Source organism: Mobula birostris, chromosome 5, assembly GCF_030028105.1.
Source record: "Mobula birostris isolate sMobBir1 chromosome 5, sMobBir1.hap1, whole genome shotgun sequence".
In the NCBI taxonomy this organism is placed as follows: Eukaryota; Metazoa; Chordata; class Chondrichthyes; order Myliobatiformes; family Myliobatidae; genus Mobula; species Mobula birostris.
The window spans coordinates 16,040,515-16,062,147 of NC_092374.1; the positions used below are offsets into that span (position 1 = coordinate 16,040,515).

A 21,633-nucleotide genomic window follows, 5' to 3' on the forward strand; every position below is an offset into this window, starting at 1 on the left:
CAATTTTTCTTTAAATGATAATATCAAACCTGACTCTACCGCTTTTACTGGAAGTTCATTCAACACTTACTTTAAGCTCCCCTGTCCTCCCCTGATATTTGACTTATCACTATATTCATGCGAGGAAAATAGCACTGTATGTTTAATATTAAATTTGTTAGATAAACCCTTTTAGAAACAAAATTGAGTGTATTAGCCACTTATCACCTATATTCCGGTCGTGATTGACACCCCCCCCCCCGAACAGAATCGCCAAAATCGATTTGTAGAAAAAAAGTCGACACCTATACGCATGCGCACTGGTGCCCGAGCAAGGCTTCATGGTCAATATAGTCTTACTCAGGGTAAACACAACGTATTTGACTGTTACTCTTGTCTGTTGGCAACCCCACCCACGCCCCCACTCCCCCCACCGGGTCGACCGGTCCACAAGAATATTGTCAATAATAAACCGGTCCGTATTGCAAAAAACGTTGGGGACCCCTGTTGTACCCCTTTTGCCAATCAACTTTCCAGCTCTTAGATCCATCCCTCCCCCTCCCATCTTCTCCTATCATTTCGGATCTCCTCCTCCCCCTCCCACTTTCAAATCTCTTACTATCTCTTCTTTCATTTAGTCCTGACGAAGGGTCTCAGCCTGAAACGTTGACTGTACCTCTTCCTATAGATGCTGCCTGGCCTGCTGCGTTCCACCAGCACTTTTTGTGCGTTTGCTTGAATTTCCAGCATCTGCAGATTTCCTTGTGTTATGTGCTGATTGTCAGTTTGCTTGCCGCTTGTGGAATCTTGCCGTGCACAAACTACCTGAGAGCATAACAGAGTTTCGTTTGATTTCTGTGATGATGGAGTTAAGCTAAGAGGAGCAATTAAGCAATACGGTTCTATGCTATCTTCTGTTAAGAAGAATGAAGTGAGATCTCATCAAAACATACAAAGTTCTTACTTGTTTGTTGAAGTTCAAATTCAAGTTTATTTCTCATGCAACCATACACATGTACACAGCTAAACGAAATAGCGTTCCTCAGAGGACCAAGGTGCAAAACGCAATACATTACAATCATACGATATAGTTACGATAGCACGCACAGTCACAAAAAAATATTAGCATAAATCAACACATACAAAATGCTGGAGGAACTCAGCAGGTCTGAGAGCATCTACGGAAAAGAATAAATAGATGACATTTCAGGCCAAGACCCTTCTTCAGGTCTATCCCGCTGAAGGGTCTCAGCCAGCAACGTTGACTGTTTACCCTTTTCCATTGATGCTGCTTGGCCTGCTGAGCTCCTCTAGCATTTTCTGTGTGTGGCTATGGATCTCCAGCATCTGCAGATTTTCTCTTGTTTGATAGCACATGTCCCTGAGTGACACGGCCTGAAGGTTGATGGCACGGGGGGTGTAGTCCTGGAGCCACATTTCTGCAAGAACAAGCACCATGCTTAACAGAGTAAATACAGGAATGTTGCTTCTTCTGACATGGATTACCGTCTCAACATAAAGAGTCAGCTATTCCAGACAGAAGAAAATTCTTCACCCAGAGGGCTGTGTGTCCAGGAGCTAGATAGATAGATAGATATACTTTATTAATCCCGAGAGAAATTTGGTTTCATTACAGCCGCACCAACCAAGAATAGAGCGTAAATACAGCAATACAAAAAACCCCAACAATCAAACACCAAAATGCAAACTACGCCAGGTGGAAAATAAGTCCAGGATCAGTCTATTGGCTCAGGGTGCCTGACCCTCCACGGGAGGAGCTGCACGTTCGATGGCCACAGGTAGGAATGACCTCCTGTGCCACCAAGTGTTGTATCACGGTGGAATGTGGCCGAAGTCCAACAGTAAAAAGTTCAATATCCAGTCTGCAAACACGTTCGTCGATCGTAATATACCCCGGATTGCACCATCCATTGTTAGCCAGAACAGTAAGCACCCAACTCCCTTACGCTTACCGCTCTCAGTGCACTTCCGGTCAACCGGAACGGTATTACCCACCGAACTCCTCTTCTACAAAGGTCTCTGTTGTCTCGACCCGGTCCTCTTTCCTCGGCTTTGTGATCCCCCTCTGTGTGTTTTCCTCCGGATTTCAGCAGGGGTGTCCACCGCTCTGTTCGCTAAGCCGGCCGGTATTTGCTGGTCCGCGGAATACACAATGTGACCTTGCTTCTGTCCCGCGTGTCGGGATGTAACCATTTCCAGCGCTAAAGAAAACCCAAATAAACTCTCTCTGCCAGCATGTTAGAGAGGGTGCAGCTTCGACGTGTTACCGTGAGAAAAAAAATACAAAAAATAACGTAAATTAAAAAGTAAGAAGAAGAAAGTAAGAATAGATCGGAACGGCTGTACCAGGCTGCATGCACGACCGGCGCATGCTCTCTCTCCATACAGCTGTGTAGTTGTACAGGGATTGTCACTCCGTCAAGTCACAGGCATTGATTGGGTTTCCCGTGGTAAAGGAATGAAGGGCATGGAATTAGTGCAGAAAGGGCTGCCTAAATAAGACCAAGATCTCATTAAAATTGAAAGAGGCAGGGAAAACGAATGTTCTGTCTGTAGTTTTGTTTAAATATTCTTTTCAAGGTTAGGAAGGAATTCCCCTTCGTGGAGTGTATATCTTGAAAGTGGGGCATGATTCCACCAAATGCTTCATCAGTTGAGAAATAAACTGAGGCATAATTTTAAGGTGGTTGGAGGAAAGTTTAGCGGGGGATATCAGAGGTAAAATTTTTACACACAGAGTGGGGGTGGTGCATGAAACACCCTGCCTGAGGCAGTTACATTAGGGGCATTTAAGAAACTCACGTGGATGATAGGAAAATGGAGGGCTATGCAGTGGGGAAGGGTTAGTTTGATCTCAGAGTAGGTTATAAACGTGGCATGATTGGTGGGCCAAAGCGCCAGTATGGTGCTATAATGTTCTATGTTCTAAGAAGATGAAGTGGGTGCCAAAGGAGGAAGAAGATTTCCATTCATATCACCATGAAGCTTAAGGATAGAAGGCGGCGAACTGCGGTTGCAGCTCAGTCCATGCTGGTGCACCTGTGAGTGCCTTACAAGATAGATTGGATTATGAAAACACTCAGTCCTCTTTTATTGTCATTTACAAATGCATACATGCATTAAGAAATGATACAATGTCTCTCCGGAGTGATATCACAGAAAAACAGGACAGACCAAAGACTAACCCTGACAGAACCACATAATTATAACATATAGTTACAGCAGTGCAAAGCAATACCATAATTTGATGAAGAACAAACCATGGGCACAGTAAAAAAAGTCTCAAAGTCCCCGAGTCGATCGACTCCCGAGTCCCCGATAGCAGGCGGCAAAAGGGAGAAACTCCCTGCCATAAACCTCCAGGCACCGTCAACTTGCCGATGCCTTGGAAGCAGCCGACCACAGCCAACACTGAGTCCATCCGTCTGAAAACTTCGAACCTCCCACCAGCCCCTCCGATACAGCCTCCCGAGCGCCATCCCCTGCCGAGCGCCTTTGACCTCGCCCCGGCCTCTGAAACAAGCAAAGCCGAGGATTCGGGGCCTTATGCTCCGGAGATTCCAGTTACCACACAGTAGCAGCGGCAGCGAAGCGGGCATTTCAGAAGTTTTCCAGATGTTCCTCCGTACTCTCACGTCTGTCTCCATCAAATCAGAATTGTGCATGGTCCCCTACTTGACAGATTACAGATATCATTCACCGGAGAGGCCGCGCGTGCTGCCGTCGCGCCGCCATCTTCTCCTCTGTCTGATAGAATGGAAACATGGAGACTGCAAATTCTGGAATTTATCTGGAATGCCATCCCGATGCAGGGTTTCAACTTGAAACATTTAAAGTTCTTTTCCTCTTACAAACACTGCCCAGCCCACTGCGTTCCTCCAGCAGATTACTTGTGTCTCTGGAAGACAGAGATGATCAGAAACAGGTTTCTATTCCAACACTGCTGTCTGCTTGCATACAAGATTCCCAGTGACAGACTGCTGTTGTCAATCAGTCAAACCCAGCAAGAACTCATGTCTTTTTTGTCCTTCATTTACAGCTCGACTGGGGAGAAATATATGTGCATAGGGACCCCATTGGTTTGTAGATAGAGCAGTTCACTTCTGGCTTGATGTTACTGACACACAGCATGCAGTTATTGCTGGAAAGGCTGAATCCTTTTGCCTTTCTTCATCTCCTCGTCTTTAAAAAAGTGTCTGGTGAGCTGCTTCTTAAATCCCTGTAATCTCTGCTGTAATAGACTGACGATAGAATGGGATTAGCATCAGAAACCATTTAGGCTTTATAAACACAAGATCTTCTGCAGATGCTGGAAATCCAAAACAACACGTACAAAATGCTGGAGGAACACAGCAGGTCAGGCAGCATCTATGGAGAGGAATAAAGAATTGAGATTCTGGGCCGAGACTAGAAAAAAAAGGGGTGAAGAAACCAGTACAAGAAGGTGGGGGAAGGGAAAGGAAAGGAGTACAAGGTTGCAGATGATAGGTGAAACCAGGTGAATGGGAATGAAGTGAAAAGCTGGGAGGTGGTGGGAGAAAAGGTAAAGGGCTAAAGAAGGATTCTGATAGGCAAGCAGAGTGGACTATGGGAGAAAGGAATGGAGGAGAGGCATCAGAAAGAGGTGATAGGTGGGTGAGGAGAAGAGAAGAGGTAAGAGGGGAGCCAGAATGGTGAATAGAAGAAGATAGAAGGTGGGGGGGAGAAATTTCTGGAAGTTAGGGAAACTGGTGGTCACTGCATCGAGTGGGAGGCTACCCAGATGGAATATGAGGCGTTGCCTTCCAACCTGAAAGTGGCTTCATCACGGCAGTAGGGGAGGCCATAGAGCAACATGTTGGGTTGGGAATGGGAATTAGAATTAAAATGGTTGGTCACCAGGAAATCTTGCTTGTTGCCGACAGAGTGAAGGTTCTTCCTTCTACTGAAATATGCAGGTGACCCTATCGGCTAGATGTATCCATTCCAGACTTATAAAAGTTCAAGAGAATAAAAATTCCCTCGTCAGAATGAAGCTGTACATTATTCAGGCTGCTTTTTAAAGTCAGGAAACTGTACTAAATTTCTGCTTGATGACCATTAATACTGGTCCTTCCCTAAATCATTAACATTCACTCACATCTAACTGATTAGCTTTAATTTTTTTCTACATTACCATGGTCCTTTGAGACATTGGTAACATGGTCCATAAGGGCAAACATGTATTTGTGGGCTCAGATTGTGTTGGTGAGATTGCAGTAGGATGTGCGATGGTTTGCATTATCATAGGGCGGCGCAGTGGTTAATTAGACGGAGTGGTAGTCCAACGATCTGGGCTAAAAGTCCAGAGTTTTGGGTTCAAATCTGGTCACAGCAGTTGTCGAATTTATCAGAGCCGTAGAGTCAATTAACACCTCAAGTCCACATGGATCATCAAATGGTAATATATCCTAATCCCATTTCCAGCACTCTGTCCATAAACTTCTGTGCATTGATCCTGATTGTAAAGCTACAGGACCTGGGCCTCTGTACCTCCCTCTGCAACTGGATCCTCAGCTTCCTAACCAGAAGACCACAATCTGTGCGGATTGGAAATAACATCACCATCTTCTCTGCCCCATCTCTAATGCAACCATATCCTTTGTATAGTGTAGCAACTAGAACTCTACAAACGTATTGTGTTCTTTCTTGTATAATCTCATATAATATATGTTCGATTTGTTTTTTCTTGTGAATGTTGTGTATCCAATGCTGTGTACCTCCGATGCTGCTGAAAGTTGGTATTTCATTGCACCTCTGCGTGCATGTACTTGTATGTACATGTGAAAATAGACTCAACTTGACCAAGGTCTCTTTTAGCTGTAACATAGCATCCTTGCTCTTATAGTTTATGCACTAACTAATGAAGATAAATATCATAGGGAGAAAATCTATTCTTACCTGGTCGTGCCTATGTGTTATTTCTCAAACATCTCATGTGGTTATTTCTTAATTATCTCCTGAAAAGCCCTATCAACCCATTTAGTTGAAGCTTGTCCTCTGCCTCCTTCTCAAGGGGCAATTAGGTATAGACAGTAAATATTGGCTCCAACCTGCAATTCCTTGATCTCCAGATCTGAATCTCTATGGTAGTTAAAATAAAATAGGTTCAAATTCTCAAGCCAGTCTGTCCAGCCTGCTGAATTTCTGGTAGAGTAACATTAGCACTTTGCTTCTGTAATAGAGAGTGGTGATTGATTATACTCTAAAAACAGCAAACAGCGTACGACATGTTATTAACAACCGGAATACTTCTGGAGGGCATCAGGCTACAAGTTAGAACCAGTCACATAGATACCATACAAATCAATAGTGGGACCAGTCCTGTAGTATTGAGTGTAGCCTTAATCACCCTACCGCAACAATGATTTAGATAGATTACAGAAGAGTAACCCAAATAATTGTAGAACATGAGGATACTTTCCTATGTCAGTCAAGTGATTAAATTGTTGGACCTATAATCCAAAGAGTTGAATGTCATCATGATACCTTGAGAAATTAAGGAATGGAAAATAAAATCTGGAATGGAGTGTTATCAGATGTTGACCATAAAGCATAATGGCATAAAAATAATCCATTTCAATGTAGGGAAGAAGCTAAAGCGTATTAAATCAGTCTTGGTAGCAACTGATTCCAGACTCAAATCAACATGGTTGGCTCTGTAAAGTCTTTTGAAATGGTCCAGTAGGACAAACAGATTTCATTCACTTCGACACAGAACTGATGCCGCTACCAATGAACTCACTTCCAAGGACTCTACGAATCATGTTCAGAGTTATCTATCTATCTGTCAATCTATTTTATTCATTTTTTATTATTATTAATGTCTTTTGCACATTGGTTGTTTTGTTAGTCTTTGTGTGTAGGTTTTCACTGATCCTATTATATTTCTTTGTTCTGTTGTAGATGCCCACAAGAAAATGAATCTCAGGGTAGTAAATGGTGGCATATACATACATCGATAATACATTTACTTTAAACTCTGAACTTTGAAATTTGGGAGAGTAAATGGAGTCATAAAACGCTACCTCACAGAAACAGCCCCCTCAGCCCATCAAGTCTGGGCCAAGTCCTAATCTGCGTAGTCCCATCGACCTGCACCTGGAGCATAGCCCTCCACGCCCCTCCCACCTATTCACCTGTCCAAATTTCTCTTAAACGTTGAAATCAACTCCACATCCACCACTTCTGCTGACAGCTCCTTCCACGGACTCATCCCCAGCACCTGACAATGTGTTCCGTCGGATCCTGCAGGAGGCTGGTGCAGAAATTGTAGAGCCCCTAGCAGAGATATTTAAAACAACTTTACTCATGAGTGAGGTACTGGTGGTTTGGAGGATAGCTAATGATGTTCCATTGGTTAAGTAAGGCGCTAAGAATAAGCCAGAAAATTATAGGCCGGTGAGCCATCAGTAGTGGATAAGCTACTGCAAGGTATTCTAAGGGACAGATACATAAGTATTTGGATAGACAGAGACTGATAAGGGATAGTCAACATGGCTTTGTGTGTGGTAAGTCATCTCTAACCAATCTTACAGAGTTTTTCAAGGAAGTTATCAGGAATGTTGTTGAAGGCAAGGCTGTGGGTATAGTTTACACTAGATGTGGGGTGGAGAGTATATTGACTGTTTGCATCATGGCCTGGTATGGAAATATCAATGCCCTTTAATAGAAAATTCTTCAAAAATGTAGTAGATACAGCACAGTCCATCATGGATAAAGCCCTTCCCAACAGTTTTTCTTTTTTCCTTGAGGATTCCATTTTAATGCTTGCCTAGTGATGTTGTTGGCTGGCTTCCACAAAGTGTGGCCTATCCACCTCCATTGCCATATTCACTCCATAAAGTCAATGGTGAGGTTCTGTGCAATTCTTACCGGTAAATCTGTGGAATTCATTGCCATGGAGGTTGTGGAGGCCAAGACATTGGATATATTTAAACAGGAGACTGACAGGGTCTTTATTCATAGCAAGGGCATTAAAGATTATGGGGAGAAGGCAGGAGAATGGAGTCAAGAGGGAATAATGAACCAGCCATTATTGAATGACATAGCAGACTTAATTAGCTGAATGGCCTAATTCTGCTCCTATCTCTGCTGGTCTTATGGTCTTTAAATGCCCTCCAAATCTGGCCTTTACCTGAAGCATCAGGTTATAGATATTTCTGATAAGTGGAACATTCCCTGCTTTCTCTTGGGACCCAGAGAACACAAAGGCAAGAAGGTGAGCTTCAATATTCATAAAACACTGGATAGTCTACAACTAAAATGATGTTCGTACTCGGCTTACCTGGAATGTACGGTGCTCACCCAGAATGGATGCAGAGATGAGGAATTTCAACTGCAAGATTAGCTAGGGGAATCTGGACTATTCCTCTTCTCACCCTGTCTCTTGCAAAAACGCCATCCCCTTCTCGCAATTCCTCCGTCTCCGCCGCATCTGCTCTCAGGATGAGGCTTTTCATTCTAGGACGAGGGAGATGTCTTCATTTTTTAAAGAAAAGGGCTTCCCTTCCTCCACTATCAACTCTGCTCTTAAACACATCTCCCCCATTTCACGTACGTCTGCTCTCACTCCATCCTCCTGCCACCCCACTAGGAATAGGGTTCCCCTGGTCCTCACCTACCACCCCACCAGCCTCCGAGTCCAACATATTATTCTCCATAACTTCCACCACCTCCAACGGGATCCCACCACTAAGCACATCTTTCCCTCCCCCCCTCTCTCTGCATTCCACAGGGATCGCTCCCTACACAACTCCCTTGTCCATTCGTCCCCCCCATCCCTCCCCACTGATCTCCCTCCTGGCACTTATCCGTGTAAGCCGAACAAGTGCTACACATGCCCTTACACTTCTTCCCTTACCACCATTCAGGGCCCCAAACAGTCCTTCCAGGTGAGGCAACACTTCACCTGTGAGTCGACTGGGGTGATATACTGCGTCCGGTGCTCCCGATGTGGCCTTTTATATATTGGCGAGACCCGATGCAGACTGGGAGACAGCTTTGCTGAACATCTACGCTCTGTCCGCCAGAGAAAGCAGGATCTCCCAGTGGCCATACATTTTAATTCCACATCCCATTCCCATTCTGACATGTCTATCCACGGCCTCCTCTACTGTAAAGATGAAGCCACACTCAGGTTGGAGGAACAACACCTTATATTCCGTCTGGGTAGCCTCCAACCTGATGGCATGAACATCGACTTCTCTAACTTCCACTAGGCCCCACCTCCCCCTCGTACCCCATCTGTTACTTATTTTTATGCACACATTCTTTCTCTCACTCTCCTTTTTCTCCCTCTGTCCCTCTGAATATACCTCTTGCCCATCCTCTGGGTCCCCCCCCCCTTGTCTTTCTTCCCGGACCTCCTGTCCCATGATCCTCTCGTATCCCCTTTTGCCTATCACCTGTCCAGCTCTTGGCTCCATCCCTCCCCCTCCTGTCTTCTCCTATCATTTTGGATCTCCCCCTCCCCCTCCAACTTTCAAATCCCTTACTCACTCTTCCTTCAGTTAGTCCTGACGAAGGGTCTCGGCCTGAAACGTCGACTGCACCTCTTCCTACAGATGCTGCCTGGCCTGCTGCGTTCACCAGCAACTTTGATGTGTGTTGCTTGAATTTCCAGCATCTGCAGAATTCCTGTTGTTAGCTAGGGGAATTGTTCTTTTTGGAGCTGACAGAGTTGAGAGGAAACTTCTTCAAGGCATACAAGATCATGACAAGTTTAAGAAAAGTAAATGCAGAGTAGATGTTGCCACTGGTTCATAGATCAGGAGATGTTGCCTTAAAGTGACAGATAATAGGCAGATCAGAGATGTGAGGAAAAACGTACTTGTTCTGAAAGCAGTTAAGATCTGGAGTTTACTACCTATAAGGCTGATAGAAACAGGGTTATTCAAGGTCTTCAGGAGGGAAGTATGGTACTATGCAAAAGTCTTAGGCTATACATAGCTAGAGTGCCTAAGACTTATGCATAGTACTGTATTTGTCAATGTGGAGTGAAGTGCAAGTCTGTAAATACAGCACAAGCGAAGGGAGCTGGGAAAGTTGTGGGACAGATGGCAGAGGAGTGCCGGGTACATGGGTGGTGTGGATGAAGACACACCCAGCCCTGAGACACCAGGCAAGGTCATCTGATCACCAGGTAGGCAATGCTGAGGAAGAACGCGACTTAGATAAATTGCAAGACTGGGCAAAAAGGTGGCAGATGGAATACAGTGTTGGGAAATGTATAACAATGCATTTTGGTAAAAGGAATAATAGTGCAGACTATTATCTAAATGGGGAGAAAATTCAAACATCAGAGGTACAAAGGGACTTAGGAGTCCTCGTGCAAGACTACTAGAAGGTAATTCACAGTTTGAGTCTGTGGTAAAGAAGAGAAATGTAATTTTGCCAGTTACTTGAAGGGGAATAGAATATAAAAACAAGGTAATGCTGATGCCTTATAAGACACTAGTCAGGCTGTACTTGCAGTATTGTCAATGGTTTTGCACCCCTTATCTCAGAAAGGATGTAGTGTCACTGGAGAGAGTCCAGAGCAGGTTCACGAGGATGACTCGAAGAATGAGTGAGTGAATGAAAAGTGTTTGGCAGCTTTGGGCCTGTACCCACTGGAATTTAGAAGAATGCAAGGGGATCTTATTGAAACCTACTGAATGTTGAAAGGACGAAATAAGGTGGATGTGGAGAGTGTGTTTCCTCTGGTGGGGGTAGGCAGAACTAGAGGGCACAGCCTCAACATGGAGGGGTAAGGAGGAATTAGCCAAAGAATGGTGAATCTGTGGAATGCTCTGCCACAGACTGCAGTTGAGTCCAAGTCTGTGGGTATATTTGAAACGGAAGTTGATAGATACCTGATTGGTCAGGGCATCAAAGGATATGGTGAGAGGGCAGGTGTATGGTGTTGAATGGGATGTGGGATCAGCCATGGTGAAATGGCGGAGTGGAATCAATGGGCAGAATGGCCTAATTCTGCTCCTATATCTTATGGTCTTATGATTCCAAACAATTGGTTTATTGATCATTACAGAATGTCTCTCTGATGCTTCCTGCTCCCTTTCCTTTCCCTTCTCCTTTTACCCAACCATGATTCCTGTCTCCCTGCCCCTTCCTGCTGTCAGTCCATAACATAGGTCAATATCAGAATCAGGTTTATTATCACTCACATGTGTCATGAAATTTGTTCTTTTTTGTGGCAGCAGTATAGTGCAATACATAAAATCACTACAGTACAGTATTGTGCAAAAGTTTTAGGCACCTTAGCTATATATATATGTACCTAAGGCTATTGCACTGTATTGCAATATGCACAAGAGAAAGTAGTTTGCAACTCAATGGAGAAATCCTGGGAATGGGATAAACAAACAATCTGCTGGAGGAACTCAGTGAGTCGAGCCTCAGACATGGAAGGAAAGGAACTGCCAACATTTCTGGTCAAAACGTTGCATCGGGATCAGGGAATGAGACTAATAGGATCGCTCTACTAAGGAGCACTTGGACTCATTGGCCCACCAGCATGGCGAAGCTGGTACACCTGCTGCCTCATAACTCGTCGACATAGGTTCAAACTTAACCTGCAACTATGTCTGTGTAGAGTCTGCCCATTTCTCTAGTGAGTTTCCTCCAGTTGTTCCAGTTTCCTCCCATATCCCAAAATTGTGAGTTGTGAAATCTGGTCTGAGCTTCAGAATATGGGAGAAATAAAATGGGATGAGTGGGTATGAGTTTGAACAGTCAATGCATTCTTGGTGAGCTGAAGGCATTTCTGCATGTTGTACAAAGCTCCGGCCATGACAATTCTATGATTCCATGATTCAGAACAAGGTTTAATCCAGTTTAAGGTTGTAACAAACTAAAAATCATAGAAGCACCAACTACAATAAGGTAGTTTATAGATTTAGACCAGAGGCTCCCAACCTTTTTTATGCCATGGACCAATACCTTTAAGCAAGGGGGTCCATGGACCCTAGGTTGGGAACCCCTGATTTAGACAAACAATAAAGAAAGGAGGTGATGGTAGGGGGAAGTGATAGGAGGTTCCACCCACAGATCATACTTCCAGAAAACTTTTCACCTGAGGAAAATTACACCGGATTAATGGCCAGCACAGGTGATGTAACAAAATAAAATTAATTACTAAACATTTGGCAAAACTTTGGTCCAAGTGAGAGGGCTTTTCGGATAAAAAAAGAGCGAGGTGTCAGGACAACACAATTTTGGAACCAAATCACCTCATCCTTGTTTCACTAAAATATAAGTTCATAAAAATTAACTAACAGCATCAATGTGTGCTTTTAAAATTCTTAAAAAAAACATAATGTGTATGACAAAACAATTAACCAAAAAGAGGAATTACCAATAAACCACTTAAAGAGGCATTAGACCAGAGGACACCAATTAGAAATGGGCCTCACAGAGCATCCAAAGAGGGAAAAGCTGAAGAGAAAATGTTTTGTGAGAGAAATCTGAAATTTTGATGAAATATTATGATAAAAGTCCTTACCAAAGTTTTCAATCACGTTTGTTCTCATGGGTATATTCCACTCCTCTAATATCGGTGTCAGGGAGGGACGACTGACTGGCAGTGAGAGTAGTAGTACGATCACTCAATTCGAGTATGACGCTCCCCTTCGGGGCTGTCTATTGGTCGGTCCTCAGGTGGTTGTAGAGGCTGATCCGAGATTCCATATTGTTAGGGTGAGCAATTATAATTGTCTGAAGCCCTCTTTAATTGCTGGGTTTGATAGCTGACTGACTACCAACATAAAACACAGAGACTTTTGATGTTTTTACAGGGCGTAGAGGCTATCACAGAATGTGTTAACAAGGCAGGCAATATATATCAGATGGCTTGATAAACTAGGAGAGCTAACACACTTTTATCAGCCATTTATCTGATCTGCCCCTGAGGTTTACGTCAAAAAGAAAACTGCTCTGATTCAGTTTTACAAGTGGAGCCTTGGTGTCCTGGGATGGAGCATTATAGTTTTATATAGTTTATATGGTGAGATGCTGGATAGGTTAGGTTTGTATTCCCTGGAGTGAAGGAAACTGATGGGGGGCCTGATCACGCTGTGCAAAATCATGAGCGGCTAGATAGCTGGAATAGTATGGCATTTTTCATCATCATAATAATAGGACCATAAGACCATAAGATATAGGAGAAGAATTAGGCCATTTGTCCATCAAGTCTGCTCCGCCATTTCATCATGGCTGATCCAATTTTCCTCTCAGCCCTAATCTCTTGCCTTCTCCCCGTATTCCTTCATGCCCTGACCAATCAGAAATTTGTCAACCTCAGCCTTAATACTTGGCCTCCAGAACTGTCTGTGGCAAATAATATCTAAAACCAGAGGGGCACAGGTTTATGGAATGTGCCAGCCAGTGGTATGTTGGCATCTTCGAGGTGAATGGTCCCTGGTTCGAATACAGCCGGCTCCTTGCACACTCTCCATCCATGCTAGGATGAGCATCGAGCTAGTGACTCGACCTCGTAAAAACAGACAAAGGGACTAAAGAGACGACAATGTTGCTGCCCGATGCGCCACAAGGAACAAGAGCAACAGGTTTAGGGTAGAATACAAACATGTGAGAGAGGACCTGAAGATTTTTATTTTACATTGAAGGGTAGTTGCAATCTGGAACATGTTGTCTGTTACCTGGCACCACTAAGACATTTCCTATTCTAGACCAGGTGCAGATAAATAGGATTAATATAGATGGAACCCTGGAACTGCCCTGGAACTCGTTAGTCAAAGGTTTGAGGTCTAATTTCACCTTTAACATACAAATATGAAATGTACATTTTAAATATTTGTGAGATTCTCTCAAATATCAGCAAAATTGAATTGAATTGACTTTATTATTTACATCCTTCATATACATAATGAGTAAAAATCTTTACATTACATCTCCCTCTCACTGTGCAATTTATAGTAATTTGTAATAAACAGTATGTACAACAGGGCAATCAATATAACACAGAAATACAATTGTATCAGTGTGAATTAATCAGTCTGATGGCCTGGTGGAAAAAGCTGTCCCGAAGCCTGTTGGTCCTGGCTTTTATGCTGTGGTACCATTTCCCGGATGGTAGCAGCTGGAACAGTTTGTGGTTGGGGTGACTCAAGTCCCCAATGATCCTTCGGGCCTCTTTTATGCACCTGTCTTTCAAAATGTCCTGAATAGTGGGAAGTTCACATCCACAGATGTGCTGGGCTGTCCGCACTACTCTCATGCGATTGAGGGAAGTACAGTTCCCATATCAGGCAGTGATGCAGCCAGTCAGGATACTCTCAGTTGTGACCCTGTCAACAGTTCTTATGATTTGGGGGCCTATACCAAACTTCTTCAACTGTCTGAGGTGAAAGAGATGCTGTTGTGCTTTTTTCGCCACACAGCCGGTATGTACAGACCATGTGAGATCCTCGGTGATGTGTATGCTGAGCAACTTAAAGCTTTTCACCCTCTCAACTCCAGATCCATCGATGTCAATAGGGGCTGGCCTGTCTCCATTCCTCCAGTAGTCCACAACCAGCTCCTTTGTTTTTGCAACACTGAGGGAGAGGTTGCTTTCTTGACACCATTGTGTCAGAGTGATGACTTCTTCTCTGTAGGTGCCTCATTATTTTTTGAAATTAGGCCAATCAATGTAGTATTGCAGCAAATTTAATTAGCAGATTGGAGCTGTGGGTAGCGACACAGTCATGGGTATATAGAGAGTAAAGGAGAGGGCTTAGGATACAGCCCTGAGGGGCACCTGTGTTGAGGGCAGAGGGGCAGAGGTGAGGGAGCCCACTCTTACCATCTGCCAGTGATCTGACAGGAAGTCCAGGATCCATCTGCACAAGGCAGGGTGAAGACCAAGGTCTCTGAGCTTCTTTTCAAGCCTGGAGAGAATTATGGTGTTGAGTGCTGAACTGTAGTCCAAGAGCAGCATTCTCACATAAGCATCCTTCTTCTCCAGATGTGTAAGGACGGTGTGTAGGGCCTCGGCTATTGCATCACCCGTCGATCGGTTGTGTCAGTAGGTGAATTGTAGGGGTTCCAGTGTGGGCGGTAGCAAGCTGCAGATGTCGTCCTTGACCAGCCTCTCAAAGCATTTGCTTATTATTGCGGTGAGTGCGACAGGGTGCCAGTCGTTCAGACATGTTACCTTGTTTTATATAAATAAATGCTTTATAAAACAGAAAATGGTAGCAAGAAAGATTTTTGAAAATGCTCAGTGACCTAAGCCCCCTCAGTTCTTTTGAGTAGATAGTTCCAAAGAATGCAGTAGCCTTTGGGTGAGCAAAATTTTTCTCATCTCTGTAAACCAAAGACCCAATTTCCGTCTGTTGGATCTGGTGATATTGTATTCCAGAGATTCTTCAGAAGTCAAGAATAGAGTGTGATGTGACACTAACTGCAGATAAACTTCTAGGCAAATACAGAATCAGCTTTACTGCAATTACTGCAAATTCACTGAAAAATTAATCACATACGGTTGATCATATAAAAATTATAAGCAAGCATAGAAAAGTGAAACTACAAGAACAATTTTTCACTCCAATCCAACACTTCATAGGTGGTGAGCATGTCAGAGTTGTACTTGAAGAAGAGGTTGAGCATCCTCCCTTGTTTTTCTGGCCAATAATTATCCCGCAAACAATGTCATAAAAATGGACTACTGGCCAATTATCCAATTGCTTTTTGTGGGAGCACGCTGTGGTCAAGTTAGTTTTCACATATCCTGAATTACAATAGCATCCAAGCCTCAAACATTGTAATGTCCTGGAGGATCAGAAAAAGCTGTGGACAGTTGTAAACTCAATCAGCGCCATCATGGGCATTAACCTCTCCAGCATCGAGGACATCTTCAAAAGGCGATGCCTCAAAAAGGCAGCATCCATATTTAAGTCCCATTATCATCCTGGACATGGTCTCTTCTCATCACTACCATTGGGGGGGGGGGAGTGGGGAGAAACAGAAGCCTGAAGGCACACACTCAATATTTTAGCAACAGCTGCCCCTCCGCCATTCAGAAATTCAGGTTTCTAAGTGGACAATGAACCATTGATCGCTTGCTTCTTCATTGTAAGGTGCAGAAGTCTGAACTCAATGCAGATTCGGGTAGCAGAGGTAGAGATGACCTCCAGTAGTTACCCATTGCAGTGCACTAGTGCAGTGATCTGGAGCACAGCTGCCAGTTGGCATTTCTCTTTGGAACTGCCTGCTGAAGAGGAGTGTGCTTTGTGCCAAACATCTCATCTGCAGTCCAATACCCCAACACTGTAGCAACGTCGTAAAGTCAGGAGATTGAAGATTCAAATTTACTTATCACATGTAGTAGTAGCGCAATCACTCAAGTCAAGTATGATGTTCTCCTAAGTAGTTGTCTGTAAGATATAGGAGCAGAATTGGACCATTTTTCTCCACTTTTCAATCATGGCTGATTTATTATCTCTCTCAACCCCATTCTCCTGCCTTCACCCCATACCATTGACACACTTATTAATGAAACCTTATCGACATTCACTTTAAATATACCCAACGACTTGGTCTCCATAGCCATTTGTAGCAATGAATTCCACAGATTCACCACCCTCTGGCTAAAGAAATTACTCCTCATCATGTCACCATATTCCCACAATGCTCGGCAGAGTCATGGAGTCATGTTCCTTGCCAGCCAGGGTTCCCATCTAAGCTAGTTAATATGGCCCGAATACCCCCAAAACTTTCCTATCCAAGTACCAGTTAAATATTCACAACAAATGTTATACATAAGACTAATCAGCAGTAGTCCTGATTGTGCTGTTGATTTTGTTTGGGTTGCTTTAACCGCTTGAAAAATGTGCTTGGTGTGTCTATATATCACAACTCGTTAGAATAAAGATGCACATATGAAATATTCCCTGTGCTGCTGGGGAATGGATGGCCTCTCACTCCCCATAGATTCAGTTTTCTCTATAATAGGAATGTTTGGAAATAACGAATGTCCTGGTCAAACACAGGCCTCCATTTCTGAAAACTGGATAGTCAATCAATAAGCCTCTTTCCACTGCAGCGCAATTAATCTTTGCTATATATGTAGCCTAAATCAAAGTCTCACTTCCAATCTTCCAGTCTTGTCAGCTGTGTTGCTGAGTGTGGGAAAAATGTCTGTTTAGCAAGGATTCTGATCACCACTTGACAAAAATACAAAGGTGAAATTTATGGCACACTCTCCCAGCACTGAGGACTAGCAAAATAAAGTTTTAACTGTTGCATGATTATATGCATGAAATTCCTACAGTATATGAAATGCCAAGAGATGAACAGATGCTTTTCTAAAGCAGCAAATCTAAAGCCTGAGCAAATTCCGGTCTAAAGTCATTCTTCAGATAGATATTGCTGCAAAACTTTCATGTAAAAAGGGTCAAATTGACAATCCAAACTAATTTGATTTAAGTTTAGTACTGTGCAAAAGTCTTAGGCACATATATATGGCTAGGGTGCCTGAGACTTTTGCACGGTACGGTTTTTGCCAACATGGAGCGGAGAGCGAGTTTGTAAATCTGGCGGGAGCAAAGGATGTTGGGAATGATGAGGGTGGAGAATATGGGACAGGTGGCAGAGTAGGAGTGCCAGGGGGAGGGGCTGGCGCATGTGCGGACACACCCAGCCCTGAGACACCAGGCAATGTCATTTGATTCCAAACAATTGGTTTACTGATCATTACAGAATGTCTCTCTGGTGCTCCCTGCTCCCTCCCCTCTCCTTTCCCCTTTTCCCCAACCATGATTCCCCTCTCCCTGCCCTCTTTTCACTTACAGTCTATAATAGAGACCCATATCAGAATCAGGTTTAGCGTCACTCACATATTTCATGAAATTAGTTTTTTCTTGTGGCAGTAGTACAGTGCAATACATAAAATTACTGTCTGTCTGTCTCGGTACCATATCCGATGTGGACTGCGGTGATCATGGTTTTCCATATAGATCTATCCTTCATTTTTTGGATGACCTCCATTTCCTCCATGTGTAGCCACCTGGCTAGGCTTTTGGTGTACATAAGCCGAGGTCTTCCTCTAAGTTTGCTCCCCTCAATCCTTCCAGAGAGTATGAGTTTTTCTAGTTCATCTTTCCGCATGATGTGTCCTAGGAATCTGAGTTGTCTTCCTCTTATTGTTGGTATGAGTGATCGAACTGCTTGGGCTCTTCTGAGAACTTCTTCATTTGATGGGTGTGTGGTCCATGATATTTTAACATTCTCCTGTAGAACCATAATTCAGCTGCTTCTAGTCTCTTTTCCATTGCTGGGGAAATCGTCCAGCATTCACTTCCATGTCAGGATAGAATAAATGTAGCACTGCAGTATTCTGTTTTTAGTGTGCGTGCTCACCTTTCTGTCTGTTAATATGGTCTTCATTTTTTGGAAAGCTTCTTTCACCATTGCTATTCTGTATTTGATATCTGTGTCACACCTGCCATTACTTGTTATTATTCTGCCAAGATATCTGAATTTGTTGACTTGTTTGGTGTTTGTATTTCCGATCTTGATCACACATTGTGGGATGTTTGTCTTTCTGGAGATGACCATGCTTTCTGTCTTCTTGGTGTTGATTGAGAGGCCTCTGCAATTACCTTCTGCTGCCACTATAGTGAGTAGTTCTTGAAGTTTTGTTTCTGAGTCAGCTATTAGTACAATGTCATCAGCATATCTGATGTTATTTATATTATAGCCTGTAATTGTGAATCCTTTGATGTCCTTGATACTTCTCAAAATATTTTCACTATACAGGTTGAATAAGTCTGGCGAAGAGACACAACCTTGCCTCACTCCTCTCATGATATTCACATACTCACCCACTTCTCCTTCTATTCTGATGGATGCTGTCTGGTCCCAGTAATAGTTTCTTAAAATTACTACAAAATTAAAATTGCTACAGTACTGTGCAAAAGTTTTAGGCACTCCAGCTATCTATTCAGTATGTGCCTAAGGCTTTTGCACAATACCGCAGTATATATAATTAGACAAACACACAGGGTCCTCAGGTGTCATTACAGATGGATGTGAGGAGGATTTTGAAGCAACCTCAAACCAAGGCTCACAGTTTAAAAATAGACTGAATGGTAGTATTTCGCTAGATTTGGTTAGTCTTGCCCCTTTTAGACCTATACTGTGGCTATTCTCAATATTGAGAGGTAAATAGTAGTGTTGTATTTGCACAACTTGTAACTAATTCTAGAGTGCAGGTCTTCAGCAGCAAAGATGCATTGGTGTCTGGTCCCATAACCTAATTGGAATGGAATTGATTGGAAACTGATGATAGGAATCTCAGGTGGATAAACCATTTGTCATTTCTGGTTGCACATGGTTATGAGTGTTTTAGCCTTGTCTACAGTGGTGATTTTCTCCCATCGTTTAGAATGATGATTTTTTGGGAGCCTCCTCCTTCCATTGGCTGTTGAGCTGTCCACCACCATTCATGGCTTGAAGGGACGCAGTTGCAGGAGCTTCTCTGCTCTGCCCATTGTATGCTGTTTTTGTTTGTTATGATGCATGTTGCAGGTTAGCACCTTAGTTTGAAGTTAACCTTATGCTGTGCCCAATATGTCCCCCAGATTTCCTCTTTGAACTATGGTAACATCCTAGCTGGAAGATCATAGTTATTGGTTTGTGGCGTAGAATTATTATTTTCCTTGTAGATTATCTTTCCTACGCTTGCTAGTATTGTTATGTAGCCACTAATATATGTACATAATTGTTCAGTGAATTTTCCACTAATTACAATACAGTTGTGTCTGTATTCTTCTAGATACTGTTTTGTTTTCTGTGGCAGGAGACACACTACTTGAATAAGGCTCTTTTATAGGTTAATTGTTATCACTGGGATTTTTATTATCTCTTGACTGTGATGACCGCAAATACTTTATCCCTTGCCTTTTCTTTGTTTTCTTGGCATCTCTTTCATTGTTCAGTCTTTGCTCTTGTTACACTTACTAAAACAATTGTAAGCAATAAGTTTTATGGCTCATTCTTAACTTCCAAAGAGCTTTGTATCACAAAAGATATCAGGAACCAATACAGGAGAGTGAGGCCACAAGGATGCAGATCATATTGGTGTACATTTCTGCCTCTTATCCAGATGCATCGCAATTTGCTAAGTGTGACAAACACTCATATTCACTGTTCACTTACACAAGAAGGGAATTTACAGTCACTAATTAACCAATTAAACATGAAGAGTTCTATGGTCACTTTGACCATCAAAACATGGAGGAACGATCATGAACTCCCACAGTCCCTGATGATTCTGTGAGGCCAATGTGCGAGCATCTCTCAGGAGGGTGAACACTCAAAAAGCATCCAGCCCAGATGGGGTAGTTGGTCAACTATTAAAGATCTGTGCCTCTCACTTCGGCAGTCTGTGGTGCTTCCAGCAGGTTTCAATTATATACGTACCAAAGAAACAGGTGGTAATCTGCTTCAATACTGTCGTTCAGCAACACTTACTTCCAGAGTGATGAAGTGTTTTGGGAGCTTGCTGATGAGCAACTCCTGACTGAGAAGTGACTTGGTTCAGCTCCAATTTGCCTACCAGCACAACAGGCCCACAGCAGTTGCCATTTCATCGGCTCTTCACTCAGCCTTACAACATCAAGACAGTGAAGTGACATACATCAGCGTGCTCAATATCAACTACTGCTCAGCTTCCAACACCATCACCCTCTCGAAATTAATCAAGAAGCTCCAAGATCTTGGCCTCAATACCTCCTTGTGCAATTGGATCCTCAATTTCCTTACTTGCAGACCCCAGTCAGTTCGGATTGGCAACGTGATCTCCATCAGCACAAATGCACCACAAGGCGGTGTTCCTAACCCCCTGCTCTACTCACTATAAACTTATGGCTGTGTGGCCAAGCACAGCTCCAATGCTGATGACACCACTGTCGGTGTTGTAGGCCAAATCAAAGGTGGTGATGAGTCAGCATAGAGGAGGAAGATAGAAAACTTGGCTGAGTGGTGCCACAACAACAGCCTCTTACTCAATGTCAGCAAGACAGAGGTGCTGATTGTTGATTTCAGGGGGAGGAAAATGGAGGTCCATGAGCCAGTCCTCATCAGAGGATCACAGGCGGAAAGGGTCAGCAACTTTAAATTTCTTGGTGCTGTTATTTCTGAGGACCTGTCCTGGGCCCAGCATATAAGTGCAATTATGAAGAAGGCCCGGCAATGCCTCTACTTCCTTGGGCGTTTGTGAAAATTTGACATGACATATAAAACTTCAACAGACTACAATAGATGGGCTGTGGAGAGTGTATTGACCGATTATATCACAGCCTGATATGGAAACACCAATACCCTACAAAACGTAGTGGAGACAGCCTAGTCCAACATAGGTAAAGCTCTTCCTACGACTGAGCACATCTGCATGAAGCATTGTCGCATTAAAACAGCATCCATCTTCAGCGACCCACACCCCACCCCACCATCCAAGTTATGCTCTCTTCTCCCTGTTGCCATCAGGAAGAAGATATTGGGGCCTCAGGACCCACACCACAGGTTCAGGAATAGTTATTACTGCTCAACCACCTGGCTCTTGAACCAGAGGGGATAACTTCACTCAGCTTCACTTGCCCCATTATTCCA

The 21,633-nt window shown here is 43.4% G+C and overlaps 1 protein-coding gene across 1 annotated transcript in view; it reads left to right on the plus strand.

Moving 5' to 3' along the window:
• galntl6 (polypeptide N-acetylgalactosaminyltransferase like 6) overlaps positions 1 to 21,633 on the plus strand; it is a 756,494-nt gene that overhangs the window by 282,043 nt on the left and 452,818 nt on the right. The window lies entirely within an intron of this gene.